This window comes from Mastacembelus armatus, chromosome 15 (genome assembly GCF_900324485.2).
Source record: "Mastacembelus armatus chromosome 15, fMasArm1.2, whole genome shotgun sequence".
Classification (NCBI taxonomy): Eukaryota; Metazoa; Chordata; class Actinopteri; order Synbranchiformes; family Mastacembelidae; genus Mastacembelus; species Mastacembelus armatus.
Genome location: NC_046647.1, coordinates 7,388,637 through 7,401,656, shown reverse-complemented (window position 1 = coordinate 7,401,656; position 13,020 = coordinate 7,388,637).

The following is a 13,020-nucleotide window of genomic DNA, read 5'->3' as shown; positions in this document are numbered from 1 at the left end:
ACTAAAAAGATACTATTTACAGCAGCAACTCATTCCCCACTTCCACAGCAGCAAAACAACGATCACATGAGCCCACTTTTAAATCAGACAACTTGAAATTGGATTATGTTTTGAGTGTGTGTCCTTGCGTGTGTGTGTGTGTGTGTTGTGTGTGTATACAACTAACTCAACTTTAGTGTTTTCTGGTGCAAGGTGCATCTGTTTTGTTTAATTGTTTGACAAAGGGGAAAAGAGCTGGTTTGGGTTGTGAGGGCTCGGTATATAGGGAATTCTTAATCGGCACATAGATTATAACAGCAATAAAAATCTTTAGAGAATACCATTAGCTTTGAAAAAAAAACCTAAAAGCTTTATTACAAACCCAGCTTTGAAATAGGGGGGATTAGAGGACTGAAAGGGTCCCACAATAGTTAGAAGAAAAGGTTTCATGCTAATGAGGTTAATGCCCTTTGTATCTCCGGACTCCACAACTTCATTACTCCTATCTCGGGCAACACCGAACGGCTCAGAGCTTCACAATCCACTCGAGCTTTTCCCTACCCTGCCTGTAAAGAAGGATTTGATAGCAGTCCTGTTCAAACTAGATAATTATATCTTTTCAAGTTGGAATTAAGATAAAGAAAGTGCAGCGGAGGCGGTGAGCCTTGATCCGCCGCAAACAAATTTGGCGCACTCTCCCCCCCTCTGTGCGCCTGCATGGACACACAGGAGACAGGACAGGCTTCTCATTAGAGCCTGGCACAATTTGATTCTTTCAAACGCGTTTCATCTCAAACTGGAAATATCTCGTTTAAAAAAAAAATTAGCTGCGTTCACAGAAAAAGGGGAATGAAGAGTTTGTTGCCTGCATGAGAGTTTAGCAGGTTATTATACACGATTTCAAATCAGAATTTACCAAAGTAAAAGCTCCAGGTTGAATGTGTTTTTAAAGCGCTGAATGAAATGGCTTCTTATTCTTAAGGCAACCGTGGACATCTCAGAAATTATAGGCATTTTAAAAACAAATGTGCACTTTCTTGTAGAGCAGTCTACTGTTTCATTCAAAACCAGATCTGTCCTAAATTATCGAACAAAATTGGCATCGTCCACGGAAGTTGTCCGTCAGATTCAGATTCATTTTTTCGTCTGAAATTTTTTTCTGCGCTCTCTTCTTCTCTGGTCTTATTAAAGGACGATCAGGCCTGATTGGAGATTTAAGGTCACACGGATATAATTGGTGTGGACGGTATTCAAACGGTGCTTGTGTGTGATATGGTGTGTGAGGGCCCTCACAGATCCAGACGCTCTCGCTGCGCGTTGAGGGCCAGCTGTGGGCACCTCTGGTGACCCGCTGATCTAACCCTGAGCTGCTGCGGCCAAACTCATCGCAGCTCCTGAACACTTTGATTATCCCTTAAATATTGGACACTTCGGACCCAACGTCCCGCTACATTAAACATTTATCCTGCAATGTGAAATGATTATCCGTCATTGAAAAGAGGAGTCGGTCCTATCAAGTGACCCCACTGACCCAAAACCTCTAATCTGCAATTAGTAGGTATAATTACGTCCGCTGACACCACTAATGTGAACAGCGGCTGAGGGAGGGAAGAGGCGGAAGACAGGCCTCGGATTAGTGCTGAAAGTCAATAATTGATCGAGCTGAAATCTCTTGAGATGGGAGAAGTGGCTTTTTTTGAAAGGATGGCTTTGGATAGTTTGTCAACATGTTATCTGCTGAGGAAGGGGGGGGGGGGGGGGCGGTGAGGTGTTTGGTTTGATTCTGTCAGGGTAAAACAAATGTCTCGGAGGTGGCACCTGCAGGCCGGGCCTGCCACAAAGCCACCTCAGCAATAACTTGATCTGTCCTGTTTCACAAATTGCCTCTGAAATTGATCCTTGAAACGAGAGAATCAACCCTACACAGCTCCCTTGGCCTCGACATAAGGTGCAGCGATAAATATACAAGACTAACGAGCAATTACCATACAATCACCCTTCAAGCAGCTTACACAATAATAAATTAAACATCGAAGCATCGCATTCAGTTTCATTCTTTATAGTTAATAACGGAGCGGGGCGCTTGTGCTGTGATGACTATAGGGCTTTACAGTTTTGTCAACGGCTGCGCAGAACACAACTGCGCAGACGCGAACAATATTTAAATCACGCTCTTTTTATTGTTATAAATTTCAGTGTATTTTTAATTTAGATTTGCAAGGAGATATGAGGCGTTTAAGTGTATGACTGCACACACACACACAGAGACACCCACACAGCGGCCTTACATCGCCCTGCTGCGTTCAATTACGCAAATCGTTCGTGTTGAAGCCTAAACTCTTAATTTGACCGAGTTAGAGAATAGACTATAGTCAATAAATTGTCTCTAATGAACTAAAACGCGAAAGTGGCGAATAATAGCAGTAATATGTAAAGTTACATTTGAATACAATTATTTATTTTCCTGTCCCTGTAGCAATTAGCTGGATAAGTGGGCCTTTTTTTAAAAATCTTTTGTGTTTTTGTTCAGTGGGACAATTAATGAATTCAGAGCAGGGATACAGCCTGTAGACACACACAGTAAGAGCCTGGCACCAAAACCTGATTGTTAATAGATGAACGAAGCCAAGAGCCCCATTACAAGCTGCTCTGAGAGACCCATGCAGAGTTTCACTCAGTAGGTTTTGGTGCTCCATTGCCCATGTTCACTGAGGTCCCCACACACACCAAGACATGTCACAGACTTACAGGTGACAAATAACCATTTCATGATGAAATATTCATCGAGAGCTGCGATTCAGAAACACTAAACTTTTTCCACCTGCACAGATCCCTCTTTCTCCGTCTGTCAGACTTCTTTTTGGCCTTGGGCCCATAATGCACCTCCAGCATCTGTCTGAACTCAGCTTGTTCTCTCCTGTAACCGCACAGCACAGGCACAGCTCAGTTTGGAAAAGCCTCACGAAGTTTACTGCTTTATTAACTGTTTTTCCTTGTATTATTTTCATTGGCTGCAACAGTCAACACATATTTTCACTGCATTAATATTCTTCTAGCCTCCTGAATTCCCATAGATTCCTAACATTTATTTTCTTTAATGATAGAGGGAATTAGGGCTGTAATGTGATGCAGTTTCATTTGCATATAAGTGTTTCCCCACATATCCACCAGCTCTGAAGAGAGCAATTGTCGACCCCCTGTCCTCTAGCTCCAAACTCCAAACATTTTATAGGTTGTATCTGCAACCAGCATTCCCCTCAGCGCACTAATGTGTAACATATGGCAGACTGTACACCTGATAAAATACCTCAGGGGCCCTGCAGTTTGGAAAATCCTCAATTCGCTCCCTAAATAAAACAAACAATGGCCTCACTAAACATATCACATGTGCCTGCTGAACTTTATGTCTCTTGACCTGCGAGTCCCCTTCCACATCATCAGCACCGATATGAGTCTGTCTGTTTGCTGGCCACCGCCATGGCACAACCATCAAACACTTATGACAATAACACCATGGATTTTTATATGCTCCAGTTTTATTGCCAGAGACTAAATATGCTGTAGGACTATAGCTTGTTTAACCTACATTGCTCTTGTGTCTGGCTCTGCTAAACCCACATCAAGGCTACTAATTCTTCTGTCCGTGTTTTGTGTCGTTCCATGTCAGGACATGATCACATCCAATGAAATGAGCTCACATCTAAAACTGGAGTCTTATTCCGCTCCTCTTCTGCTGCTTCATCTGTCCGGAAGTGCTGCAAATGTGGCTACAATTAGAGCTGAAATGTAATATAGCTGCTAGTGTGTGTGGGTTATTAGGCAGGCAGGTGAAATTCTGGGCACCTGTTCTTCTGTCCCTGCTTTGCACCAGTTCAAGCTTTGCTGTGTCTCCCCCTCTTGGTAGCTGAGAAGGAGAAGACCCAGCCTCCAAAAGACATGAAATATCATGTTTCTGTTGGCTGGGTTTGATGGCAGTTGAGTGCTTAGTGTCTGGAAAGTGAGGCAGGATAAAATAGTGGTGGGCTTTTTGCACTGGGACTTGTGTGCACTTAGACTGTGGATGCTGCATTGCTCCTCATTCATTTTCACAACGGGAGTCAAGTGAGCCCGTGACACATATTTACAATGTAATATTATGTTTTTGGATTTTTCATTATGTGCTTTAAAATAGATCAGTGTTGAACAAGTGAAGCTTTAAACTAAAGTAAACCTCAAAGCAGTAAATACTATTTTTTTCACATCTGCACATATATTTTTCTCATTTTGCCTTTGAAGTGGTGAATTATTCACATGATTTTTCCAGAATATTAATTTCTTAGAAGTGCTTGTAAAAGATCTTTAACTGGATAATGAAAACATGAGTTAGTTCATAGATGTTGGTTGTCACTTGACATATACATGTATATGTATATGTATATATATATATATATATATATATATATATAAATATATGTATAAAAGCAAGCCATGTCCCATACTGCAGCATTAATGGCCTAAGTAATTCTGCGCCCTAGTCAAGTACAAGCAATGCAAAAATACAAACAATGAATATCAGAAAAACAGAACACAGAACATATACCAATAAGTGGTGCTATTTCGCTGTTTTAACTTAAACTAAAAATTTGATTAGTTTGAGCAGCAAGAACAATTGATAAAGGACCCACTAGAATGGGCATATGATCACTAATATTAATAGTCATACTTTTGTGTTGATTATGTATTGAAAATATACATTTAAGAGCCTAGACTAGACTAGTAGACACAAATGTTAAAACTGAGTTGTAGCCATTGTAACTAGTTATAGTGGACACATATTTAAAATACCAACTAGTCCTTTAAAGATATCTTTCCTGAAATTGTAAATTAGTATGTTCCTTCCAAATTTAAACTTGAGAATGACAAGTAAAGCTAAGTTTCAACACACAACATACATAACGCACGAGCAGGGATTTTATGACACTTATGTCTTTTCAAATGCTGAGCCAACTCTTTATGCCAGCTCTCATTAGCTTTTCATATAACACAGAAGTTATTTGTGGCAAAGATGCAAAGCAGTGCCAATTCTCTGGTCAGTGCTGTCATAATATCCTCTACCCCTGCACAACAGACACTTGAAGTTGGTTTTAACATGACTAATATTCACAAACAATATTTTCCATGTGTGTCTCTTGTATGTGTGTAATTGTGGGTAGGTAGTGGATATTCTCTGCTCTTCCTAATGGAAAAAATGCTACTCAACAAAATGGTCTGTGGGTTTGTTTCAAGGAATGGGCTGTCCGGGGTTGCAGCTAAAAACATTCTGAATGTATGCTCAGCACAATGACTTAAACTAAAGCAATGAAGTTGTTTTATTTGATTTCTCTGAGGACTGAATGCTGCAGAAGCACAAGGTGGGCACAGAATATAAGTTCAGAAAAAGTTAGGTTTTATATTTGTTGCTCCTTTCCCCTGGTCGGCAGATGTTCTTCAGTTCCCTTTCGTAGAAAAGCACAGCCATATGTTGAGAATGTGTTACAGTGGGACACACAGTGTGCTGCTGCGCCTGAAATCTAAACACCCAGATGATTAAATCATGTAGAAAGAGAAAAGGTGTTTGGGTATTTGTTTTGAGCGTAAACACAGGGTTTCAGTATGACTGCTCAGAGTGCTGGAGCACAGCTTGACAGGTTGTGTAAATGATTGGTAGTAGTAATTCAGGTTGTGACATCTATTATGGGCCAATGAACACCTTAGCACCTCCACTGAGAAACTGACCCAAATTACACTTGCTAATCATTCACTCTTCGCCCTGCACGCTGCACAGCTTAGCCATTGAAGGACAGGGATGCTAACACTGTCTACCAATCTCAAGTGGAATATGTAGTAATTAATAACACGCATAACTTCCTGTGGAGAGTTTATGTAAGCTTAAGGTGAAATAATTACTTATCCAGCAACAACAGCTGGATTCCTCATACACCAAGACACTTTGAAGTTCAACCAGCAGTGGTTGGGAACTCTCCAACACCAGCGGTTGCGCGGCACTCCATTATGCATTAGCAGCAACTGAGAAGTGCTCTGTGCTTCACCTGACTCTAACTGGTGGTAACGCTCAGTGGCTGAAACGCCTTCCACCATATAATTGCATGCAGTGTGAACATATGAACTCTAAATGCATGTAACCCCCAGAAAAGAGTGGCAGGTGACTTTGAAGCCCTGTGATGTGTGATGAGCCACACTAGTGGACATCACTCTCAAATTAATGATTCCAAACGATAAAATAGCAGTCAGCAGAAACAGGTGCGGCGCTGAGTGTAGAATACATAAACGAGGTAATATGTCCAATTACTGAGAAAACCAGAGCCATGGCACACTGTTGTGTTGCTGCTTTTGTGCTCCCCTCCCCCACAGACTGTCCTATGTGTTTATAAGTAAGGTATAATGGTGACAGGGTGTGTAAGTGCTGCAGATTATTTTGTATTTGAAGGTGAGGACGTGGCAAATCAGATCACTTCACACATGAAAGGCAGTTGTAGGTCCATTTAATTCTCTGTGCCGCTCTTACCCTGGATCTTGCTGTCCTTTTAGGGGGACTCCAGAGGCTAGTTAAAAGGTGTCTGATTCTCACCATGAATCTAATTAGATCTCTGACTGAGGTCTTAACATCTCCACTGAAAAAAAAAAGAGAAAAAAGAAATGCATGGAGGAATAAGGTGCTAAAGCACCTACTGCTCGCCTCCACTGCACCTTGGCCCGAGCTGTCCCCTGCTCCCTCCTCTTCTGGAGAAAAACAAAGTCCTGCAGGCTAATGAAGTTTGTAATTAAGCAGATTCTGTCAGGCTGAATGAGTAATTAGGACATGGTTTCTCAGGGGTGTTAATGGTGGTCAGGCTCAGTGGAGCACAGGCTGCATGTATGGCCAAAGAGAGCACCCTTTCACACCTCACTAGGAAACGAAAAGGAATTAGGAGGACTTGCTTTTCACTTCGTCTCTTTTCTTTCAGAGAAAAGGCACATCTTGTTCGCTGCACTTGCTATATTATAGATTTTATGTTTTGCAGTGTCATCTAATATCAGAAGCAAATGCTAGCTGAGAGAGCTGAAATGTTTTTCTTGCATACTGCTTCTGGATTATCATGCTTACATATGTCTGTGTGAAGCATTGCTGCATCTGTTAGTTCACTAATTTGCTATATATTTCGCCTCTGTCTAGTGAAATCAGATATAATTTGAGGAAAATGGCTGCGGGACAGGACCACGCTCCGTTCTCGGTGAAGACATCTCCATTCTAATTATCACATTTACTTCAGATTGGTTGACTGTGTTGCTGATAAAGAAAGTTCACCTGGCCTCAATTAACTATATTTATCTCAGATTATCCCGCCATGAGATTTCTGCTCTGGCAAAAAGATTAGTGTTAAGAGTCGCATATGCAGGATGAATACATTTTCAGACAAAGTGACATCTCTTAAGGATGAGAAATTAAATCAATGAAATGGGAATCAAAAGGAAGTAGCTACTGTATGTGTGCTTGGGGTTCTCCGGCAGTGTATGTTTTTCTTCGTTCTGCTGTAATATCACAGTTTACATCCACTGATATGCTCTTTTCATGTGAGCAACAAATTGAAAATTAAATTTGATAATTCCTTAATTCTTATCATAAATGATCAAGAATCGAAATTGTTCTCCAGAACATGGCAGAACCATGGTGAGATTTGCTTAAATTTACTGTCTGGATTTGAAGTGATCTGGTTCAAAATGTACAGGTCACTAGTTATTTGGTGAGGGCACCAAATAACCACATACACTCATAATGTAGGAGGGTATTAGTGTGTTTGCTGATACCTTAGACAGATACAGTAGAAGCATCTCTTCAGCGGTGGATCTCTCTGATCTCAGGCTAAACTCTGGATTCTAAAATCATTTAACTGTTTAGACTGGGAAGTGTCCTGCTGCGAGGCACAACACCTGGGCTTTGAACCCATGACCTCACATCTGAAGCCCCCACTGCCTCCCGGTCAGCTTGAGGATCAGTGTGGACAGACAAGACCAAAACTCTTCATTTCCTGTTTCGCCTGCAACCAACCCTTCCCACACTAAAAGCAAAAAAAAAAAAAAAAGCTACCTGTTTTTCAGGTAGTATAATCAACATAAACAGAGTATGCACTTTATGAGGACAAGCCATGTTTTCACTGCAAATTCACATGTCAGTTTTGTGAGTAAAAGGCCAGGAGGAAAACAGACAATGCGTTTTCTTTAGTAATGGTCAATTTAAATGCCTTTTTGTGGACATTCCAAGTATTTTTATAGACATGACTCTCAAGATATTGGTCTTTAGTGTTTTCTAAGATGGCTCTCTCAGATAAAAATGGACGGGACAGATCTGAGTTGCAGACTCATTACAGGTTAAGTGGAACAGGTGTTTGTCAGCTCCTGGCAGACCTACGTGGACGAGACCTTTTCATCTATGCAGGCCACTTCCTCACACATTAGTCTTCAGCCAAATTGCTGTGAGTGGAGGCTTCGCCCAGCCCATCCCTCATTGTCCAACGTGACCTCTCTCCCCTCCACGCTGGAGGCAGGGCTAGAGATAAAAAAGCTGAAAAACAGCTCTAGGAATCCTAAATATTAGTGGTTGTAAATCAGCCCCCAGTGGCCTATGAATAGCAATTATCTTTTCTGCACTAATAAATCCCCCCAGTCACAGATAAGATGGTTTCCCTTCCTAACCTGCAGTAAAAACAGCATTGCAAGTATCGAGCAAGCAAAAATGGGAGGGGTGCGGCAAATAAATGAGGGCTCTTTAGCTGTGGATTACATTCACTCATAAGAGAAAATATGTAGTCTTTTGTGCTGGTGGTGTGCAGTATATCATGTATGAACTGATAGGGAAACGGTGCACGATCACAGGACTTCAGGAATTCAGATGATATCAAGAAGCAAGCTCGAGCTCTTATCAGCCTTATCAATACCTGCTAAACATGATTCACTCCAGTGCACAGTGATGTTCAGCTGCTGAGATTTCCAGAAAATATCACTGCTAGCGAAAGCAGAGGCAACATAGTTAATGATCGCAAGGTCGTATTCATCTGATAGGAACATTCTTTGATTTTTATCTCTAAAAGGTCAGTATGGGCAAGGTTTATTGTAGCGCGCTGCTCCCAATCGATTGAACTGACCATCCCTCAACCAGAACCAACTAACTCCCCATCTCCTCTCCGTGGTGTCACGGAATAAGTTCAATGTACTTCTCCCCTGGGATTTATAAGACTTCATGGTCATCATCTATATAAGAGAAAAACATTGCAATCCACAGTGGTGAGGTTTTTTCTTTTCCTATAGAAGGTGACTGAACCCTTACTCCATGTAAAGGCTTAAGTTAACCTCATTAAGCTTGCTCACACACTAGATACATAATTATCCCTGAGAGGATAGCAAGCACTAATACAAATTAGAAAGATAATTAAGCTACTGAGACTGGCCATTGCATCTCCCAGTGCATTGGACCCACAGAACAATTATGGTGAATTAGAGCCTTTGTTTACAGCCAAAACAAGGGCCTTTTACCAGTGGCCTTGTTTGTCAGAAGCCCCATAAAACATGGGTTCAAGTTCACCGCGTGTCATTTAGCCACCTGTGATGGGAACATACCTCACACAGGTGTTTGAGCTAGAAAAAAACAACAAAAAAAACAAAAGTTAATATGAATTCCTTTCTTTCCAGCATCAGGCTTGAAATCTCCAGGACGCCCTACCTCGCTGACAGCAAACAACCTTCAGTTGAGAAATCGCCTTTGGGCGCTCATAAAAATTCAATCTCAATGACAATTCACTTCTGTAGTGTGCAATGCATCTGGGCTTCACTGTAACAAGGCAGCTCAGTGCCCTGAAAACTCTTACAGCTACTTCAAAGACAACTTAAATACCTCCTCAAGCTAGAGGAAACATTTCTCTTTTTGCCTTCACAAATGCTCATTTAAACAGGAACAATAAATCTGGCTGATTCCTACATTCCTCTTTAGATCATATGATTCCTGAACAGCAGAGAAAAATACCTAAAGTGCTCCAGCCTGTGGACAACAAACATACATGTGCACTGCTCACTCTGGTCTGCGGTGTCATGATTATATCAGGGCTGGATTTTTTTTTTTGGTGAAAATATGTCAGGAGAAAAACTGCACACAGCTGGCTGCATTTTAGAGAGCAATTCCGTTTTGTCAAAGGAGGAGCACATACTGTGTAAGGCCTAAATGAAAATGCTGTTGCATTTGAGTGCACCATAGAAATTGCAGGGAAATTGTTGACTTCAGCTGTGCAGCAGTACAGCTTGTGATGTTTAAAAAGTTTTTGACTGCATACAGAGGCAGTTTTCTCTTTTCTTTTTCTTCATGGTGAGGGGAGTACGAAGGAGAGGAGCACGCTTCTGGTTGTGTGCCAGCTCTGCCTCCTGTGGTTTCACGCATAACAACCTTGCATGTGCACAGCTCTAAGTAAAGCATTGATTTAAGAGGGTACTTCTTCTTTCCACAGCTTTAGCAAAACAAGCCCCTATGTTTGGATAGACCCAGTAAGCAGCTCACTGACCTGAGCAATGGGTCAGATTAAGTTAGACCCCCCCCCCCCCCCCCCCTCCAACTTCTAACTGTCCCTCCCTCCCTTATTCCCTGCCGGCTCAATGCAGAATGAGAAAAGGGAAAGTGCTCTTCTGGGCAGGCGGGCCTGCCAGCCAGGTCAGGGGAGTTGCTCAGGAAAACAGGAAACTGACAAGAGAGACAAATGATAGGTCTCACCCAACCACGGGCATTTAAGCATTTTGCCAAAGGCTGATCATCCATAATTGCTGCAAGAGTAATAGTTAAGTCTTCAAATGATACACGTCTTGAGAGATTTAATTTTAAAATGGAACGTTTTTTCGTCAACCAATTACTATAGCTCTTTCTATTCCCCCCGATACTACTAATTTTCTACTGTCTACTGCTGAATTAGGTAACCACTGTGTTCAGAGCCATCACAGTCCAGGTAAATCTGTTACAACCTGGGATGAACCTGATAACAACCTATAAAGGAATTCTTGCAGTGTGAGATAAACAAACCATCAGTTTCAATCTACAATTAAAAGAAACATTAACTCTGAGTGCATTTTTTTTTTTTTTTTGGAAAACCACAAAACAAACATTGTGACATGGCAACAGTCTGAACTGATATTATCTATTGACCACGGTGAGAGACTGTTCACGTTGGGTTAGTTATATATTTTCTCTGCACAAACCGGAGGGAGGATTGAGTGTGTGTTTGTGTGTAAGGAAGGGGGGGTGAGGGGTGGGGGGTGGGGGTTCATAGTAGAGAAGCTGCTTTTGGCCAAAGGCAAAGATAAGCGAAGGGGAGTGGAGATGGTGGTGGTGGGGATACAATGGATTGAGCCAAGCAATCAGTGAGCGATCTGGGGCGGTGTTTAGTGGTGCTGTAAGATCTGCTAAACTAGCCCTAATTTCCCCTGTTGTAGGAGATGTGTGAGTTGAGGTGGAAAGGGGCAGGAGGAGGGGAGGCCTTTGGTCTGTCAGAGTGAAGTTAATCTGAACCTGGGACAGCACGTTCACTTTTGATGGAGGCCAGAGATAGGACACCGAGGCGGAGGAGAAGGAGGGCCAGGAGGATGAAAGATCACCCACACCTGCGAGGGGCTGCCGAAAGTTACAACTCACTCAAAGAGGCCTTTCTATAGCTGCTCCATTTGTCAAAGCTGATGGGGGCTATAACAGTGAGAGCTTCACTTCATTTCTGTTTTCACTGGTGGCTCATCGTATGCACTCACCGCCACGAGATAAATACCGATTTGTCTTTTCAACAGTAAATCTTTTCCAAATGCAAATAAATTGCATACTTTCAGAGGGAGAAAAAAAAAATCATTGTAAAGACATATGTCTGTCTGTAAAGCAGCTGTGTATTAAGTCATATTGTGCTTTGTACACCCTAGCACTTATTTTTTCTGTGAGGCAAATACACTATGACAACAAATGAAATGTAACACACCAGAAAAAAAATAGATAAACCTCCATTTTACTCCACTACTCCATAGTTGATTCACCATGGCCTCTTTTTTTGGTTTTGAGAGGTGTCTGTGTACGAAATCCCCCATAATCCTCTTGGAGAGAAATATGAAGTGCCACCCCTTGAGGTTTGCCCTCTTTGGCCCCGCGTCTTCTTTTCATGCCCTGAAAGATCCATCTGTGCCATCAAGAGCTTTCAGTTTGGCGTATAAAGCCAGAATGACTGAAGGTCATTGCGTTCTTGCACCTAGAAAACACTGAGATCCAGTATCACAAACAATAATCAGAAACAACAATTTATTGCTGAGTGGATTAAATATAGAATTTAATCAGCTGTACAATGAAGAGATTAGAATGAAGAGACATTTTCTTGATCCATAATGGTATTAGAATGACATCCAGACTGTGTTCTTCATTAAAGTCAGTAACAAGCCAGTCTGTAAATGTACTGTAGGTCAGTCTTGCTGTGTAAACCAAATGATTGCAAGTGCAGGTCCCTAGTAAAGATGGGAGGAGAGCAATAATCTCCCTCCTCTGTCTGTTTCATCTGGCCTTTCTGCTCTTTGCCAGGATAATGCTCTTGCCTCAGCTGGCAGCTCAGACTATGCCGGGAGCACAGCACATCTGGATCCGAGGCCGAGGGAGGGATAGCGTGATTGTGTGTGTGTGTGTGTGTGTGTGTGTGTGTGTGTGTATGTGTGTTACTTATGTAGACGGAGAGCTTGTTGGGAAGGTGGGCAGTACTTCATGTATGGGCTTATCTTCTGAACTATGAAGAAAATGCCCTCTGTGTCCCAACATGACTAGGTGAATTCCCAGGAGGAGGTAGTGAGGTAGCTGCACATAAACAAAAACATATGGAGGAGTAGAGAACCATAAACATTTTGTTTCCGCTGCCCCAGAGTCCCTCTGAGACCAAAGTATCAACTGCAGTCAAAGAATGAGTGTATTCTGTGAGACAGCAAATCTGTAAATTATTAGACAAGGGGAATAAGTATCTCTTCTCCAGAAAACAA